Genomic DNA, 15,526 nt, shown 5'->3' with positions numbered 1-15,526 from the left:
AAAAAAGTAATAAAAGAAATTAACCATCCTAACCAAAACCAAAACCTTCCAGCATTATTGAGAAGTTCTGTAGGCCAAGAAGTTATCCAGAGGAGTCTAATACTGATGGCAACTAGATAGGTTAATTCAATTAGGAGTTCTTTTGGTTTTTTTGGTGTTTTTTTTTAAATAATGTTTGTTTGCTTGCTTGATTCAGTTTTCTTTTTTTGCCCATTGGAATACTGCATACTGCATTTATTGTCTCTTTGTGTAAGTATGTGCCTATATTTTCTGCCCCCTCAGGATTAAGATAGGACAGAGTTCAGGTCTGTTCTTAGGGTCACTATTAGTTGTATTTGACTAGGTGGCACCTAACAATAATAACAATCCCCACAGGATTAGCAGAGGACTTGGATATGAAGATATAGTGTGCCCCTCTTAATAGTAGCTTTTCCCTCTGCAATTGAGAAGCGGAGAATAGTATTTTCACTGCCTCTGGCTCCATCTTAATGAATCACAAAGGTCATAGTAACCAAGCCCTCCAGTCCTGTCACAATTCTCTGTACTGCTTTAGAAAGACTTTTCTGTAATAGCAATTTTAAAAGGTGTTTTCAGTCTGAAAATAACTTTGAGGAAACACAAAACTATTCTCCTTGGGCTAAGATTCTCTACCCAATTATAGCTAACTGGCTTTAGAAGGAAATGCATGCTTATCTTTAATTTTAGCTAAAAAAAGAAGGTAATTTGGAAATAGCACAAGACTTTTTTTTTTAACATGTAATTTTAATGAAAGCTTATGGAAAGATGACACTTTCATTAATTCATTGATTGAATTGTCCATTCAAATATTACAGGGCACTTTGCTACTCTTATACTCTGGAAATATTCATGTGCATGAAAACTGTAGTATAAGACACCAATTGAAAAGAAATGGAAAGGATCTTTTGTGGAAGAACTATGTTTCCAAACATTTTAAATAAATCAATATAATTTAAAAAAAAAACAACAAAGAGATGTGCCTGTTAATAACAAGAATAATAGAGTTAAATGGCCCTAGGTATAGCAGATAGATCTGAAATTTACATTTCGATAGTACCAGTATTATTTTTAAAGCTAGAGCTGAAAATTTATTTAAAATTGTGAAGCATGCACATACTGTGTGTACACATGTTCTACTCCCATTTCTGCCATATATGTTTTCACTCTTATTTATGGAAAAGATCATATAACTAGTATATTTAAAAAAACAGATACTTTTATTATTTTAGTGAGAATTCATGAAATTAAACTTGGATGACTATACTATTTCCTCTGTAAATTTCACATTTAAATGAAATTATATGTATTCAGAAGAATTTATGGTAACTATTTCAGCTTGTTTGCTGTACTACCGAGAATGCATGGGAAGAGGTAAGCTCTGCTCCTTAAGACACCTGAGCTAGAAAATAAAGATTTATTTGAGGATACCATTCTCTTCGACATATTGCTCTTGTTGTTATATGCTGTTGGGTGGGCACTCACTTCTACCTGACCCTCCAACTGATATTAAGAGACAGTAAATCACACAGAATGAGATTGCTCATCTTTCACAGACCAGCTAGAGAATTTTAACCACATGACTTTGGGTTAGCAGTAAAACTCCTTACCACACAGTCACTAGACCTCCCTAATAGAAATAACATGTTGCTATGTGCTGTGGAATGGGAACTGACTCATCGCTGACCTTCCAACCGATTTTCAGAGGCAGTAAATCCCATGAGAGGAGATAGTCCTTTCTTCTCCTATTGAGCAACTAGTGGATTCAAACTGCATGCCTTTGGGGATTACAGTGCAACTTCTTACCACTATGCCACAAGAGCTCTATAAAAGAAATAGCATAGATTAGACTTATAATGGAAAAACAACCACCACATACCAGGTAAGACGTTTGCACTCTCCTGTGTACCTGGAGTTAGAGATTAATTGTTGTAGTCTGTTCTTTATAAATGAGTACACTGCTTTTATTTTGAATACCTGTGAATTTTACAAATTTTCATCCTAGTTCTTTTTTCACAGAAAAGATAACTCAAGAGCTTACTGGCCCCATTTCCTAGTTTATCATCTCAATAAGGAAGATACAGTACTTGCCTCAAAGAATATTTGTGAATTTAGGATAAATGACATTAGTCAATGTGTATAAATTATGTAATAAATCATCTTTTATTCTTATAATTGATTGATCATCAATGATTTCGTGATTTGCTTTTCTCCAACTACATAGATTTCATATAACAACCCACTTTAATTTCTTTTCCTAAATTAAGTTATATTTTAAAGTACAGCTAACTTCATTTTTATCATTTATGTTATTTGCAGATCTAAAATTTTCATTAAATCAGATTGTACTTAATGCAAGTGCATTTGCCAGATGCTCCTAATAAATTAATTTATTTCTTAAGAATAAAAGCTTATGAATACTGCAAATTCATTTTTTCAGGTAGTTTAATACAGAAACCTGAATCTGAAAAGGTCTACATGTTTTTTTTTAATTGAAACCTGAATTTTACTTACATTTTTTAGCAAATGACATAGTATTTTTATTAAAGAAGACATTAAAATTATTACCAAACATATAAAAATATATTAAACATTATTATCCAATCAAGAGATGCAAGTCAAAAGCATAATTTTATTTCATCCCATTAGAATGATGTAATGTGCTACATATTGTGCTGTTAACAGGGGTTCAATACCACCAGCTTCTCTATGAGAGACATATCGGAAATTTCTTCCCATAAGGGTTAATAGCTTCAGAAATCCACTAAAGGATAACTATGAGTAGGAATTGATAGGACCTAAAGGAAGTTGAGGACAGCTTAGATTTTAAAATTCAAAAACAACACAAAAAATAATGGACAAGGTACAATGGTGATTGATTTTATTAAACATGATACATAATCATGACTGTATGAAACAACGTAAATGAAGAATAGAGTGAAACTCAATGTATGCCAAACTTTGTAAGCAAACCAGTTTAATAAAAAAAAGAAAAGAAAATAACAAATCTGAGGATCTGGTGAAATTGTACTCCTTAATAATTGATAATGAGATGGAAAATAGTATGTCTATTGTTGAAAACAATGAGTTAGTTCCTCAAAGCCTAAAAAAAACCACCCCAACCTGCATGATACAGAACAAGGTAATGATAGGCAAGTTCTAATGGTGATTAATTTTATAAAACATAATGCATGATAATGATTCTATTAAACACATGTGAATTAAGAATAGTGGGAAATGCAATGTGTACACACCTTATAAACAAAACAATACAATTTTTTAAAAAACTTGAATTTAAAATAGGACAAATGCTTATGGATTTTTTTTAATACAGAACTCATTTCTGATAGTATTAGTTTACTCTCCATAAAGAATCCTCCCCAGAACTCCCTACCTCCTCATCTCATGTTTATCTTTATAAAAATCTATTTTCTTCTGTAATATTTGGAAGCAGGCATGGCATCTACTTCCTAAACAACATGCATCTGGAAACTCTATGAACTCTATGAACTTTGATAAATGATAATAGTTATAAAAAGGTTTCAGGCCTTATTTTTTCATAGGGTCGCTATGGGTTGTGCTTGACTAGACGACAATCGACATCACTGTGTAGAATCAATAAGACAATATTGAGGGATGCAATCTACAAAAATGGCTACATGGATCTCCACAGTCTGTATTATTCCGGTAATAGCAATATATGCAAATCTGTTGAACTGTCCCTCTTTGCAGGTCAGTAAGTCAAACTTGAAGGAGATTCAGCTTCTTACATCTTAGTTTCTGTTTCTTTTCTATTATACTGGTTTATTTACACAGCTCAAATACATAGATTTTCACACAGGAGCTTTCTCATTTCCTTCACTTCCATCTTCACCCCCTTCCCATCAAAGCTTCCACCCCACCCCATCAATCCTCACCATTGCCAGTGATCTGAGTAATTATATAATTACAACAACTTAACATCTTCCAGAAAAAAGACTCACATAATGTCAAAAAACCAGCAATCCACCTCAGTAATCACGGAGGAGGGAAAAAAATCCTTACCCTAAAAAAAGCAGACCCAATGAATACCCCAGATGGAGAGAATCAAAAAACAATTTGTTGATGTGGAGACATTAAAACAGTTACAGAAAAAGATACAAATGTTGGAAGAAACAGTAAAAACCAATAGAGAGAAAAAGCCTCAGAGGCAATAATTCAGGAGAAATATATTGATGAGGAACAACTAAAACAGCTATGGAAGAAATTGCAAAAGAAGAAAGGAAGAATTGATAGTATAGATATTGAGGTACAAGAACTTTAAAAAAATCAACACAGACAGGGTGCGGCCAACACAGTACTGGTGATAACCTAAAAGCATAGAAGTGCAATCTAGAATATCAACACCAAAATGCCAGAAATGTCCAATACACTGGAGGGGGTGGAGGGGGAAAAACTGAAGAGGTGAAACATACATAGTCAGTGAGCTGGAAGAAAAGAACCTCATGGGAAAAAACACTAGAAGAAAATCCTGAGATGAGATGTAAAGAAAATGAAGAAAATATTAGAATCATGTGGGTTTATATCAAAAGAAACAACATATGCATGAATGGAATACAGACCATGGGAATGACAGGGAAGTCACAGAGAAAATTGTGGAAGAAGTGCTAGAAGAAAACTTCACAGGTATGTTGAAGAACAGGGAAATCCAAATTCAAGAAGCGTAGTGAACACTGAAAAGACTATATCCAAAAAGAAAAACATCAAGATGTAGTCAAATTCTACAAATTAAAAGATAAAGATAGAATTCTAAAAGCAGCACAAGAAAAACAGAAGGGAAAATAATTCATTTAAGTTCTGATTTCTAAGCAGAAACCATGAGAGCTAGAAAACAATGGGATGCCATATTCAGAAAGTTGAAATAAAACAATTGCCAGGAAAGGATCCTATACCCAGCAAAGTTCTCCTTCAAGTATGAAGGATAAATTAGATCCTTTGCAGAAAAGAAAGAACTTGAGGAATTTATGAAGAAATTTTAGTTCATGGTAATGGGGATAGGTGTATTGGAGACAATAAGATTGGCACAAGATAGATCAGGATTTAGGGCTGTTGTACATAGGGTAGTTAAGAGATGCAGGCAACTTAACGGCACATAACAACAACAGCAACAACAACATTCATTAACTGAACACAGAGCTTCCCTGGTTCCTCCTAAGGCTCAGAAGTAATGAGTTTCACAGCAGAGTTTGGGTTGGTGAGAGCAAAGGTTTATAAATGCATTCATTCCTGATGATGCATTATTTGCTGTTCTCCTTCATATCTAGTCAAGTCTTACTCTTACCTCTTATGTAGACCTTTTAGCCCTCTACCATATATTTTAGTAATTATCTGACAATTATTTATTTTGCAAAACCCCTGGAATACTATGAAGTATTCAATTGAGACGTTATACATTTTCTCTTAAAACAACACTTGAATTTTTAATTTTTTTAAATTTTTTATTGTGATTTTAATGAAAGTTTACAGAAAGGTTAATTTTCATTCATTCTTTGTTGCATGTTTTTACCCCTTTCTCTTCTTTCCCCTTCCCTCAGTTCACTTTTTTATTTTTAAATATTCATTCACTGATGCACAATTAATTCCCCTGCCTCAGTTCTCATTGCAATATACCTCTTTCTCGGGGCTGTTGTTATACATATACTCCCTAATCACATATTCCTTTTAAACATGTTTTTCCTTCTTAATTGTTCCAGTGCAATGTTCATTATCTATTCAAACTTACTTCATTCCCCTCCCAAACCTCCATGTCAGACCTGCTTTATAACATTAATGCTTTGCAGTATTTCTCCTTTTGCAACTGAGACATTTCATTCAACATAATGGCCTGAAACAGCCCTGAAAAACACTGAACTCATAAAACATTGCACTTGGCTTTTTAAGAATTTGCATGCAATTCATGGGAACTGGGTCTACATCCTCACATTCTCTGAGGCCTCTGTGAGGAGGGCGGGAATGGGGTGGGAATGGGAAGACAGTAAATGTTGAGGAATCATACAAAGTATATGGTCAGTCATCAAATAGGAAAGCTCAGAGAAAACTCCAGACACAAAAGTTTGGCTTTAAAAATATGAATTCCTTCTTACAAAAAACTTTAATTAGAACAGAAAAGAAAAAGAAGAAAAGAAACTTAGTGAAAAGAAAACTAGTTTCATTAAAGGTTAACAGCTTTTGTTAAAGAAGACTCTTTGTGTGACTGCCATCTCCCTAGTGTGAGAATAAATCTAAAAATAGGGCAAAAGCTTTTATTAACTGAACAGATAGAGTATGACCTGCTGGGTTAGGATTTGTTCTGATTATCGATTTTGAGAGCAGCCTATGTACCTCTTTCTGTCCTTTGGCTTGAATTGTGTACCATAGAGTTGGTTCTGACTCGTAGTGACCCTATAGGACAGAGTATAACTGCACCATGCTGTTTTCTAGATTGTACTCTTTATGAAAGCATACTGTCACATTGATCTGTTAAGTGGCTTTTGGGCTAGAATGATAAACTTTTCAGTTAGAAGCTGAGTGCTCAATCATTGTGCCACCAAGGCTCCTTCTGTCCAATACGGAAAGGTGAAATAACTTGTGTTCTCGTTTACTATCTGATCTTAGCAATAATTTTCGGATATTTTTATTTTCTGCCTCTCTTTATGGAAGCAAGAATTTTGTTTAAAATAACATACATACTCATATACAAAATAACAAAATAACCCCTCATTGGATTTTTATTGATTTTATTTTATGTATGTGTTTATACACACATTTGGAATGACATTTGCCAGTTTGATTTTTTTTATATTTGTGTAACTGAGTAACATTGATTACACCATATTATGCTGTGAAATTACTACCGTTAGCCATTTAAAAATTGTTTTACCATCACCATTAAGAGAAGTTCATTTCCCCCAAATTAAAATCTTTTCCAAGATGAAAAGAAAAATTCAGCTTGAAAATTGAGAAAGAAATGATAGTCTTAAATTGCGAACATGAAGTACTTGTTGGAGAAAATAATAAACAGGAAGCATCAAAAGAAGATGATGACATGAGAGTTTGGGAGGAGAAAGGATAAAATAAAGAACTGATTAAAAGGAATATATGATTGATTAGATTAGGCATTATATGTACGCTAACAGCCCAGAATAAGAGTTACATTACAAAGAAGACTGGGAGAGCAGGGCAGGGAGGTAATTGTGCAATAATGAATGAATGAATATTTTAAAAAAAGCAACCAAAAAACCAGTAAATTGACAGAAAGGGAAATGAAGGAAAAGAGGTAAAACTAAGCAACAATAAATGGATGAAAATCTAACTGTTCTGTAAACTTTCTTTAAAATTACAATTAAAATAAAAAATTATTTTAAAAGGAGATGGAAAACAGTCACTTATACTTTGAAAAGTCTGATGCTCAATAATTTCAGGAGAAAGTATATAATAAAAAAGTGATTATGAACATAGATGCATAATCTCCATTTACAACTCAGTTCTATTTTCCTTGGGGAGTAAATTTCAATAGTGCAATAGCTGGATCATGTGAGATTATTATGTTCAGCTTTTCAAGGAAATGTCAGAATGCCTTCCATAATAGTTGCACATTTTATAATCCCACTAGCAGTGCTTGAGTATTCAATCTCTCCACATCCAACATTTATTGCTTGTTGTCCTATTAAACTTTCTTACTGGAGTGACATGGTATCTCATTATGGTTTTGATCTGCATCTCTCATAGAGCCAGTGATTTGGTATTTCTTCACATGTCTGTTGGCCATCCAAACATCTTTCTCTGTGAAAAGCCTTCCACGTCTGTTGCTCATTTTGTGATTGGGTTATCATGTTTTTCCTTGTAGATACCCTGTAATCTTCTGTAAACTTCTGTTATGAGAACCTTGTCTGAGATTGCATTGCCAAATATATTTCCAGTCTGTTTGTTTTCTCTTCATTCCATCAGAAAAAGTATTTGAAGCACACAGGGACTTCACTTTTAGAAGGTCACATTTGTCAATTTTGTCTTCTCTTGATAGTGCCTTTCTGGCTATATTTCAAAGCTATTTATAATATTAGGGCTTCAATTTGATTCCATTAGCATCATTATTCACAACAACAAGAAAATGGAAAAATATGGAAAAGACCATATGTTTCTCAACAAACAAATGGATTGAGAAATTATGGAACATTCACACAATAGAATGATACTATGAAGCACTAAGGAGAAACAAGAATTTTTTAAACACTATATAATATGGGTGGAAGCAGGAGCGGCATCCACTTCCGAAATGTCTTGCCTCCGGAAACTCTATGTACGAACAGTGCTCAGACTGTTTGTTCATAGGGTCGCTATGAGTCGTCTATGACTAGACGGCATCAAACAACAACATATAAAATGGGAGAATGTAGAGAGCATTACGCTGAGTTAACAAACTCAGAATCATAAGGACAAATACTGCATACAACGAGTATTATGAAATAGAAGGGCAAGTCCAAAGGAGAAAAAGAATGGATTAGGGGGCAGAGTGAAGGAAATCTCTCTGATAACAGAATTTGGTGAGTGGGTCAGGGAATGAGGGAACTTAGAAAGATCTAAAGGAGAGTGGATATGGTAAGAATAGTCATTACTTAATGGTGATTACTTTTTTAAAACACAATGTACATGAATGATTGTTTGAAATACAATGTGAATGTAGTAATATGTTACACAATGTACATGAATGACATATAATATATATTAATTTTGTATACAAACAATGGCATCCAGGATTTTGCAAACAAAGCTGTGTATCCCTCCTATATATAATGCTTGATATATTACTTCATTCACAATGTGTTTCAAACAATCACTCATGTGCATTTTGTTCTAAAAAATTAATCACTATTGATCTAAGACTACTACTACTGTGTCATTTCCTGCCTTCCTTGGATCTTTCCTAGTTCCTTTACCCTCTATCCTGATCACCAAATTGTGTTGTTTTCCCAATGTCCTCCTCTGCGTACCTTCTGACTCCACAATCCCTTTAAGTTTCTCTTAGACTTTGCAGTATGGTGTACTGTTTCCATACTTTTTCAATCTATATACAGAACAGATCGTTCAGGAAACAGGAATTTATGAGGAGGACCATGGCATCAGGATGGAAGAAGATTCATCAATAACCTATACTATGCAGATTACCCAACCTTGCTTGCTGAAACTGAGAAGGACGTGAGGTGTTTGCTGCAGAAGGTCAAGGACTATAGTATTCAATATTGACTGAAGATCATCAAGAAAACAGATTCTTAGCAGTTAGCAGAATCATGGTGGATGGAAAAGAGATTGAGATTGCTAACAATTTGCTTGCCTGATTCCACAATTAATACTCTTGGCACCAGCAATCAGGAAATCAAAAGACAAATTGCATTGGGAAATTTTGCTTTCAGAGACCTCACCAGAATGCTGAAGAGCAACAATGCCAGTCTAGAGGTTAAGGTCCAGGTCATGATTTTGTTAATTACTTGTTATGCATCAGAGAGCAGGACAATGGTTAAGGATGATAGAAGTATTGGTGCCTTTGTGTTGCAGTGCTGGAGAAGATTATTGAACATACCATGAACAGTCAAGAGAACAAACAGGTCTGACCTGGAGGGGGTGAAACCAAGTTCCTCATTGGAGGCAAGGATTTTGAAGCTTCATCTCTCATACTTCTCCATGTTGTCTTAGAGAAGGACATCATGGTTAGAAGATGGAAGGACAGAACAAGAGAGGAAGACTCTTAAGAAAGAAAGAGAGGAGGACCCTGGGTGCGATAGATTGATGCAGTCACTGGGGAAATGGGGATAGCTGTGTTAGAGAGTGAGATTGGCTCAAGATAGAGCAGTATTCAGAGCTATTTGTACATAGGGTTGCTATGAGTCATGAGTGACTTGGGCAGCATATAACAATAACCACAACATGCAAAACGATATTAAATAAAAATAGAGAGAGAAAAAACCCAAAACGTATGTGGGACAAAATTTTACCATGCTTTACTCTAAAGAGCATCCTATTTGCCTTTTCCCCCCGATATATTTGATTGTTCTTTTGAAAGTTCATGAAATATTCTGTACTCTTCTCCAATATAACAATTCAAAAGTATAGATTCTTTTGTCATGCTTATTCATTGTCCAACTTTCAGATGCATAGTAAGTAATGAAAAAGTTCAACATTTGGAGGACATAACAATATGGTTAGTAGTGTGGCTACAGGAGTTAGCCAAAAAATCAAAAGACGTATTACACTGAAACATCTGCTGACAAGAACATCTTTTGATTGCTAGAGAGAAAGGGTGTCACTTTAAAGATTAAGATGTACCTGGTCCAAGTCATACTATTTTCAATTGTTTCATATGCATGTGAAAGTTGGACAATGAATAAGGAAAACCTGAGAAGAAATGATTCATTTGAATTATGATGTCAGCAAAGCCACCACAATCCTAGAACAATGGCAAATCAGCTTTGGAAAAGTATAGCTAGACTATTCCTTTGAAGAAAGGATGCTAACACTTCACCTCATATACTTTGGGCGTATTTTTACGAGGGATTAGTCCCTGGAAGAGGAAATAATGCTCAGTAAGTAGAAAACTCATTGCTGTCAAGGCAGAACCAACTCACAGCTGACTCTCCTTTGGATTTTTGAAGCCGTAAACAGATGGAATGAGATTGCTCTACTTTTTCCTGTGGAACCACTAGAGGACTTAAACCACAAGAGACACACAAACTGTTAGGTTAGCACTACAAATAACTACCCGTAGCCTATGCTACTGAAGCGCCTATGGAATCATAGAGGTTGGGCAAAATTGAAGACCCTCCATGTGATGGATTGGTATAGTGACTGAAATAATAGGATTAAGGGCAGAGATTATCAGAGTTGTTCAAGATCAGGCAGAATTTTATCCTGCTGCTCATATGGTCAGTGTGAGCCACAGCAGACTTAGTAGCAACTTACAACAGCAACAAAAAATTAAGTCATTGTGGACAATAATAAGCTCTGGAAACAAAAATCAAGCCAAACCAAGCTAAAACCCAAATTGTTAAGTAATATAGAGTAGACTTCAAATCGTAACTACTGTTTAAGTAACGGATTTGAATCTTGCCTTATCCTCTTGTGCCATCCTCATGATTTCTACCACACAGAAGCCCGTTGTCACTGTATGAGTCAATCTTGTTGAGGGAGGTCTTCCTCTCTTTTGCTAACTCTTTAGCTCCCTCAGCCTGATGTAATTTTCCATGGAGTGAATGCCTCCTGAAAACAAGCTCAAAAGAATATGAGACAAAATTTCACTGACTGTACTTCCTGAAAGATAAGTCTGCTTGCTCTTTTGATAGCCCATTAATTTGGTATTGTGTTCAGTTATCTTCTACAATACCACATTCTAAAGGTATAGATTTTTCATTCACCCTTATTCATTGTCTAACTCTCAGATGCGTAGTAACCTAGTGAATATACCATGACTAGGATGAGGTACACCTTAGTCTTTAAATGGACATCCTTGTATTTTAATAATTTGGAAATATCCTCAACAGCAGATATTTCCCAATGCAACACATCTTTTGATTTTTTGACTGCTGCTACCGTGGGTGTTGATTTTAGATTCTAGTAAAATTAATTGACAAGTTCAATCTTACCTCCATCTATCATGATGTTGCCTAGTAGCCTGGTGACTAGAAATCTGGGTGTGAACTTTTGTTTTCTTTATGTTGAATTAATCCATACTGAAGGATGTAATTTTCTTTTTTTTTTTCAGTGTTTCAAGTTTGTTTTTCTTTTACTTCTCTGCAAATATGGTTGTGTTATCTGCATAACAGTGGCTGTTGATAAATTTTCTTCCATTATTAATGCCACATGCCTTACATATTTCAGTTTCTCAAATTATTTGTTCAGTAGGCCATTTGAACAAATCTATATGAATATATTTGCACGCTGACTTAATTCAGATTAAAATTTTCAGTCTGCTCTTAAATACATGTACATATTTAAACCAAATCTTTTACCATGATCACACAACCAATCAGATACCAAATCAGAAACTGTTGAAACCTTGGAGAAAAATATTTTTCACTTTTCTCTTTTTATTTTAGAAAACAATCATGGCAATGAAACTATTGTAAAATATGAAAAGATAAACACAAACATGGTTTATTGGCAGTAAGTTAGCATATGGTACAATGATACAATCTCATAAAAGTAGGTTGCATCATGTTCTCATTTCTTCCTTTATGAGCCACCTATTAAATATCAGTCACTTTACTGTTGTTTTCTACCACTGAGTCAGAACTGACCCATAGCTGAGATGCCATTGCGGGTTTTCAGAGGCATTTAATCACACAAAAGTAGATTGCCCATCCTTCTTCTGCAGAGCAGCATGTGGATTTGAACCACATGCCTTCGGGATTGCATTGCAGCTTCTTGCCACTAGGCCACCAGAATTTTAGATTCTGATTTTTCATAAATCAGTAAAGAAAAGCCACTTACCTTAATGAAAGAAATATGTGTCTATATTTCAACAAATAATATATAGTTTAAAGATAAAGAAAGAGACACAGATCACTCAGTTGGTGTGCTATGGACATGAATTCAGGTAAAGTTCATTCATGAACCTTGAAATATAAAAGTACATGCCTGAAGAAGATGGCAAAATGTGCACTCTCTGTATGCATGCAGGAGTGACATTATTATGATGAGTATATATAACAGACCTGAAATAAGAAATTGTAAGGAGATAAGTCAATGCAGAGCAGTGCATTATTTGTATAATAGAGGAAGCGATGTGTGAAGACTCGACAGATGCCCCTGGTAGGTCACTGTCCTTCCAGCTTTTTCTGGGCTCCAGGATGCTATTCAGCTAATATCTCATTTGATACCAGATGCAGTCATTCTGCAAAGTCACATTTTGTTAATGCAAATTTGAAATGCTGGGAGAAAATTGAGAAATAATCATTTTGTCCAGTCCTCTTGGTAATGGGTTCTATCATGCCATTACCTCCCTGGTCACCCTGCTCTCAAGGTGACATATCTTTAACACACTGCCAACATCTGGAGTATCAGCTTATTAGTGGTCCTGAAAATAACTTCTTAAAAAAATGTACGTGCCTAAAAAATACACAAGTTTTAAGGATGACAGGTTATGATCAAACTCAAGTAGAAAAAAATAGTCTATTATGCTTTTACAGGAACGTATTATGAATATAACCATGTCTAAATAATATACTCCTTTGCATGGCCAATCTTCTAATTTTGTAGAATGTTAATACTTAACCATCAAAAAAATATTATAAAATAAATGTAATACCAGAATTGTTAAGAGTCTTTGGAGAAAAGTCACAAGAAGTAGAAAATAAAGCTAAGGTCTCTTAAAAATCCATTCTTTTTCCTCCCCATTAAGGCTATTATTAATACTGTATTTCTCTTTGGACAGAAGCAGTTAGTTTGACTTATTATTCTCAATAAATATTACATAAATATAAGCAAGTTAAATCTATTTTTAAAAGTGTTTAAAATGAAATTCTGTGCCATTTCCAAGTCTATTCATAAGTCTTGGTACAACAGATGCATTCCTTCATTTATAGTGCAGACCTTTCCTGAGGTTTACTACATACTGAAGATCATACTAGGCAGACATTTGTGATCCCCTCTGGGGGGAGGTAGTTAACATCTGAGAGGCCCCAGAGTAATAGTAGAAATGGTAGGTTAAAAAAGGAAACATTACAGAAAGGGAATAAAATGGACAGAGATGTATCTTTGTAAATAGATATGGAATTATGATAGGTAGAATAAGAGATTCTGCCTGAAAGGTTAAGAGAAGTTTGATAGCCAATCTAGAGACAGAAGTAGGCCTCGAGGATGAATGATAATATCCTAAACAGAAAGAATTGGAGTTCTACTGAGATAAACACGAGATAATAGATGTGAGAATTAATAACATTGGGAAAAGAGTAAAATATGACCTATTAAAGTCTTGGTTGGAGCCAATTATAATTAAAGGGCTTAAGGTCACTTAATAAATTTCCATAGAACTTGACACTTACTACACAGCAGTATGATGCTAAATATAATCGTGCCTCTTCCCATTAGCAGATTGCATTCCACTATTGCTTGCATCATGCTGTAATTTACTGAGCATGACAAATGCTCAGTAAATAGTTATTGTAATCAATCCAGGAAAGGAATGACTTGCTACACAGGGTCTTGCTTACAGGCTTTCTTCCATACTAGTCTACAAGTATCTGGGGGAATAAAAGGATCATTTTGGTTTTCTTAGGAGGATTTCAGTAGAGTAATATACATATGAAAGCATGTACAGATTTTGATCCTGTTCGGACAACAAATGCTAAATAATAATAAAAAACCCAAGCCCTATATGTCATCTGTGGTTTTTATAAGTTCTTTGCTTTTCTCTTGAGAAACTGACAGCTGATAGAGCTGTTTCTCTCAACTGTTCACTTTAGTAGAGAAAGGGATATTGCCAGGATTTTCCTAGTAGCCCTAGAAAGCTGTAGTTTACACAAAAAAGATTTTGAGTAACGTATATGAAAGAGGAGTCGTGTTCAGTTAGAAAAATGTGTTTATTGTCATTAGCTTCCATGGAATCATGTGAGATTCACTAGGTTTTCTTTCTAGCACATCTTGTCCAGGCAGCTCTACTGCAAGCTCTTCAGCATTATCAAAACAGGCAGGCTTCCACTGACAGGTGAATTGTGACTGTTTAAAAAATTTATAGGTAAATACAAAAGTATAGCTGAACAAGAACAAAAAATATGCTGAGATACTGCTGTTGTCTACCATCAAGTGAGAACCAACCCGTAGTTGACCCTCTGGCAGGTCATCAAAGGCAGTTTACAGCATGAGAGGAGGTTGCCCATTCTTCTTCTGCAACATGCTGAGAGAAGTTAAATTTCTCCTGCAGAGCAACTGGTGCCTTCAAAATTCCTGCTTGTGGGTTGGCAGCCAACGTCCTTATCCACTAGGCTACCAGAGCTTCCTTTATAATCTGTAGGACAGAGGAAAGGCACACAGACATTTAAATAAGATAAATAGGGCTGGATCAAATGACAACTCTGCCACTTAGACTGGTAATCAAAGAAAAAAATTGACTTCTCTGAGAAGTCTTGGATCACCTGCAATATACAGCATTTGAAAACCTGCTGGAGGGCCAGCTGTGAGTTGCCTCAGACTCAAGGACACATAACAAAAAAGCAACAACAACAACAACAAAAAAACAAAAACAAAAACAAAAAAAACCAAAAACCAACCAAAACAAACAAACCAAAAACTATGGACTTTTAAGGACCACAGGTGAGTTACATATAGATATGTTGTTGTTGTTGTTGTTGTTATGTACCGTCGAGTCGCTTGCGACTCATAGTGACCCTATAAACAACAGCCCTAAATTCCACTCTGTCCTGTGCCAATCGCACTGTCTCCGATATTCCCATCCCAATTATCCCAGTCACTGAATCAATCCACCTCATACAAGGCCTTCCTCTCCTGC

At 35.0% G+C, this 15,526-nt stretch overlaps 1 pseudogene; it reads right to left on the bottom strand.

Moving 5' to 3' along the window:
• The window catches only part of LOC102862083, a 189,428-nt pseudogene that overhangs the window by 168,478 nt on the left and 5,424 nt on the right, over positions 1 to 15,526 (bottom strand).

This window comes from Elephantulus edwardii, unplaced genomic scaffold, assembly GCF_000299155.1.
Source record: "Elephantulus edwardii isolate Elephantulus edwardi_28Jun2011 unplaced genomic scaffold, EleEdw1.0 scaffold00025, whole genome shotgun sequence".
Taxonomy (NCBI): Eukaryota; Metazoa; Chordata; class Mammalia; order Macroscelidea; family Macroscelididae; genus Elephantulus; species Elephantulus edwardii.
Note: the sequence above shows the minus strand (reverse complement) of the source record. Positions and strands in the feature narration are given on the sequence as shown.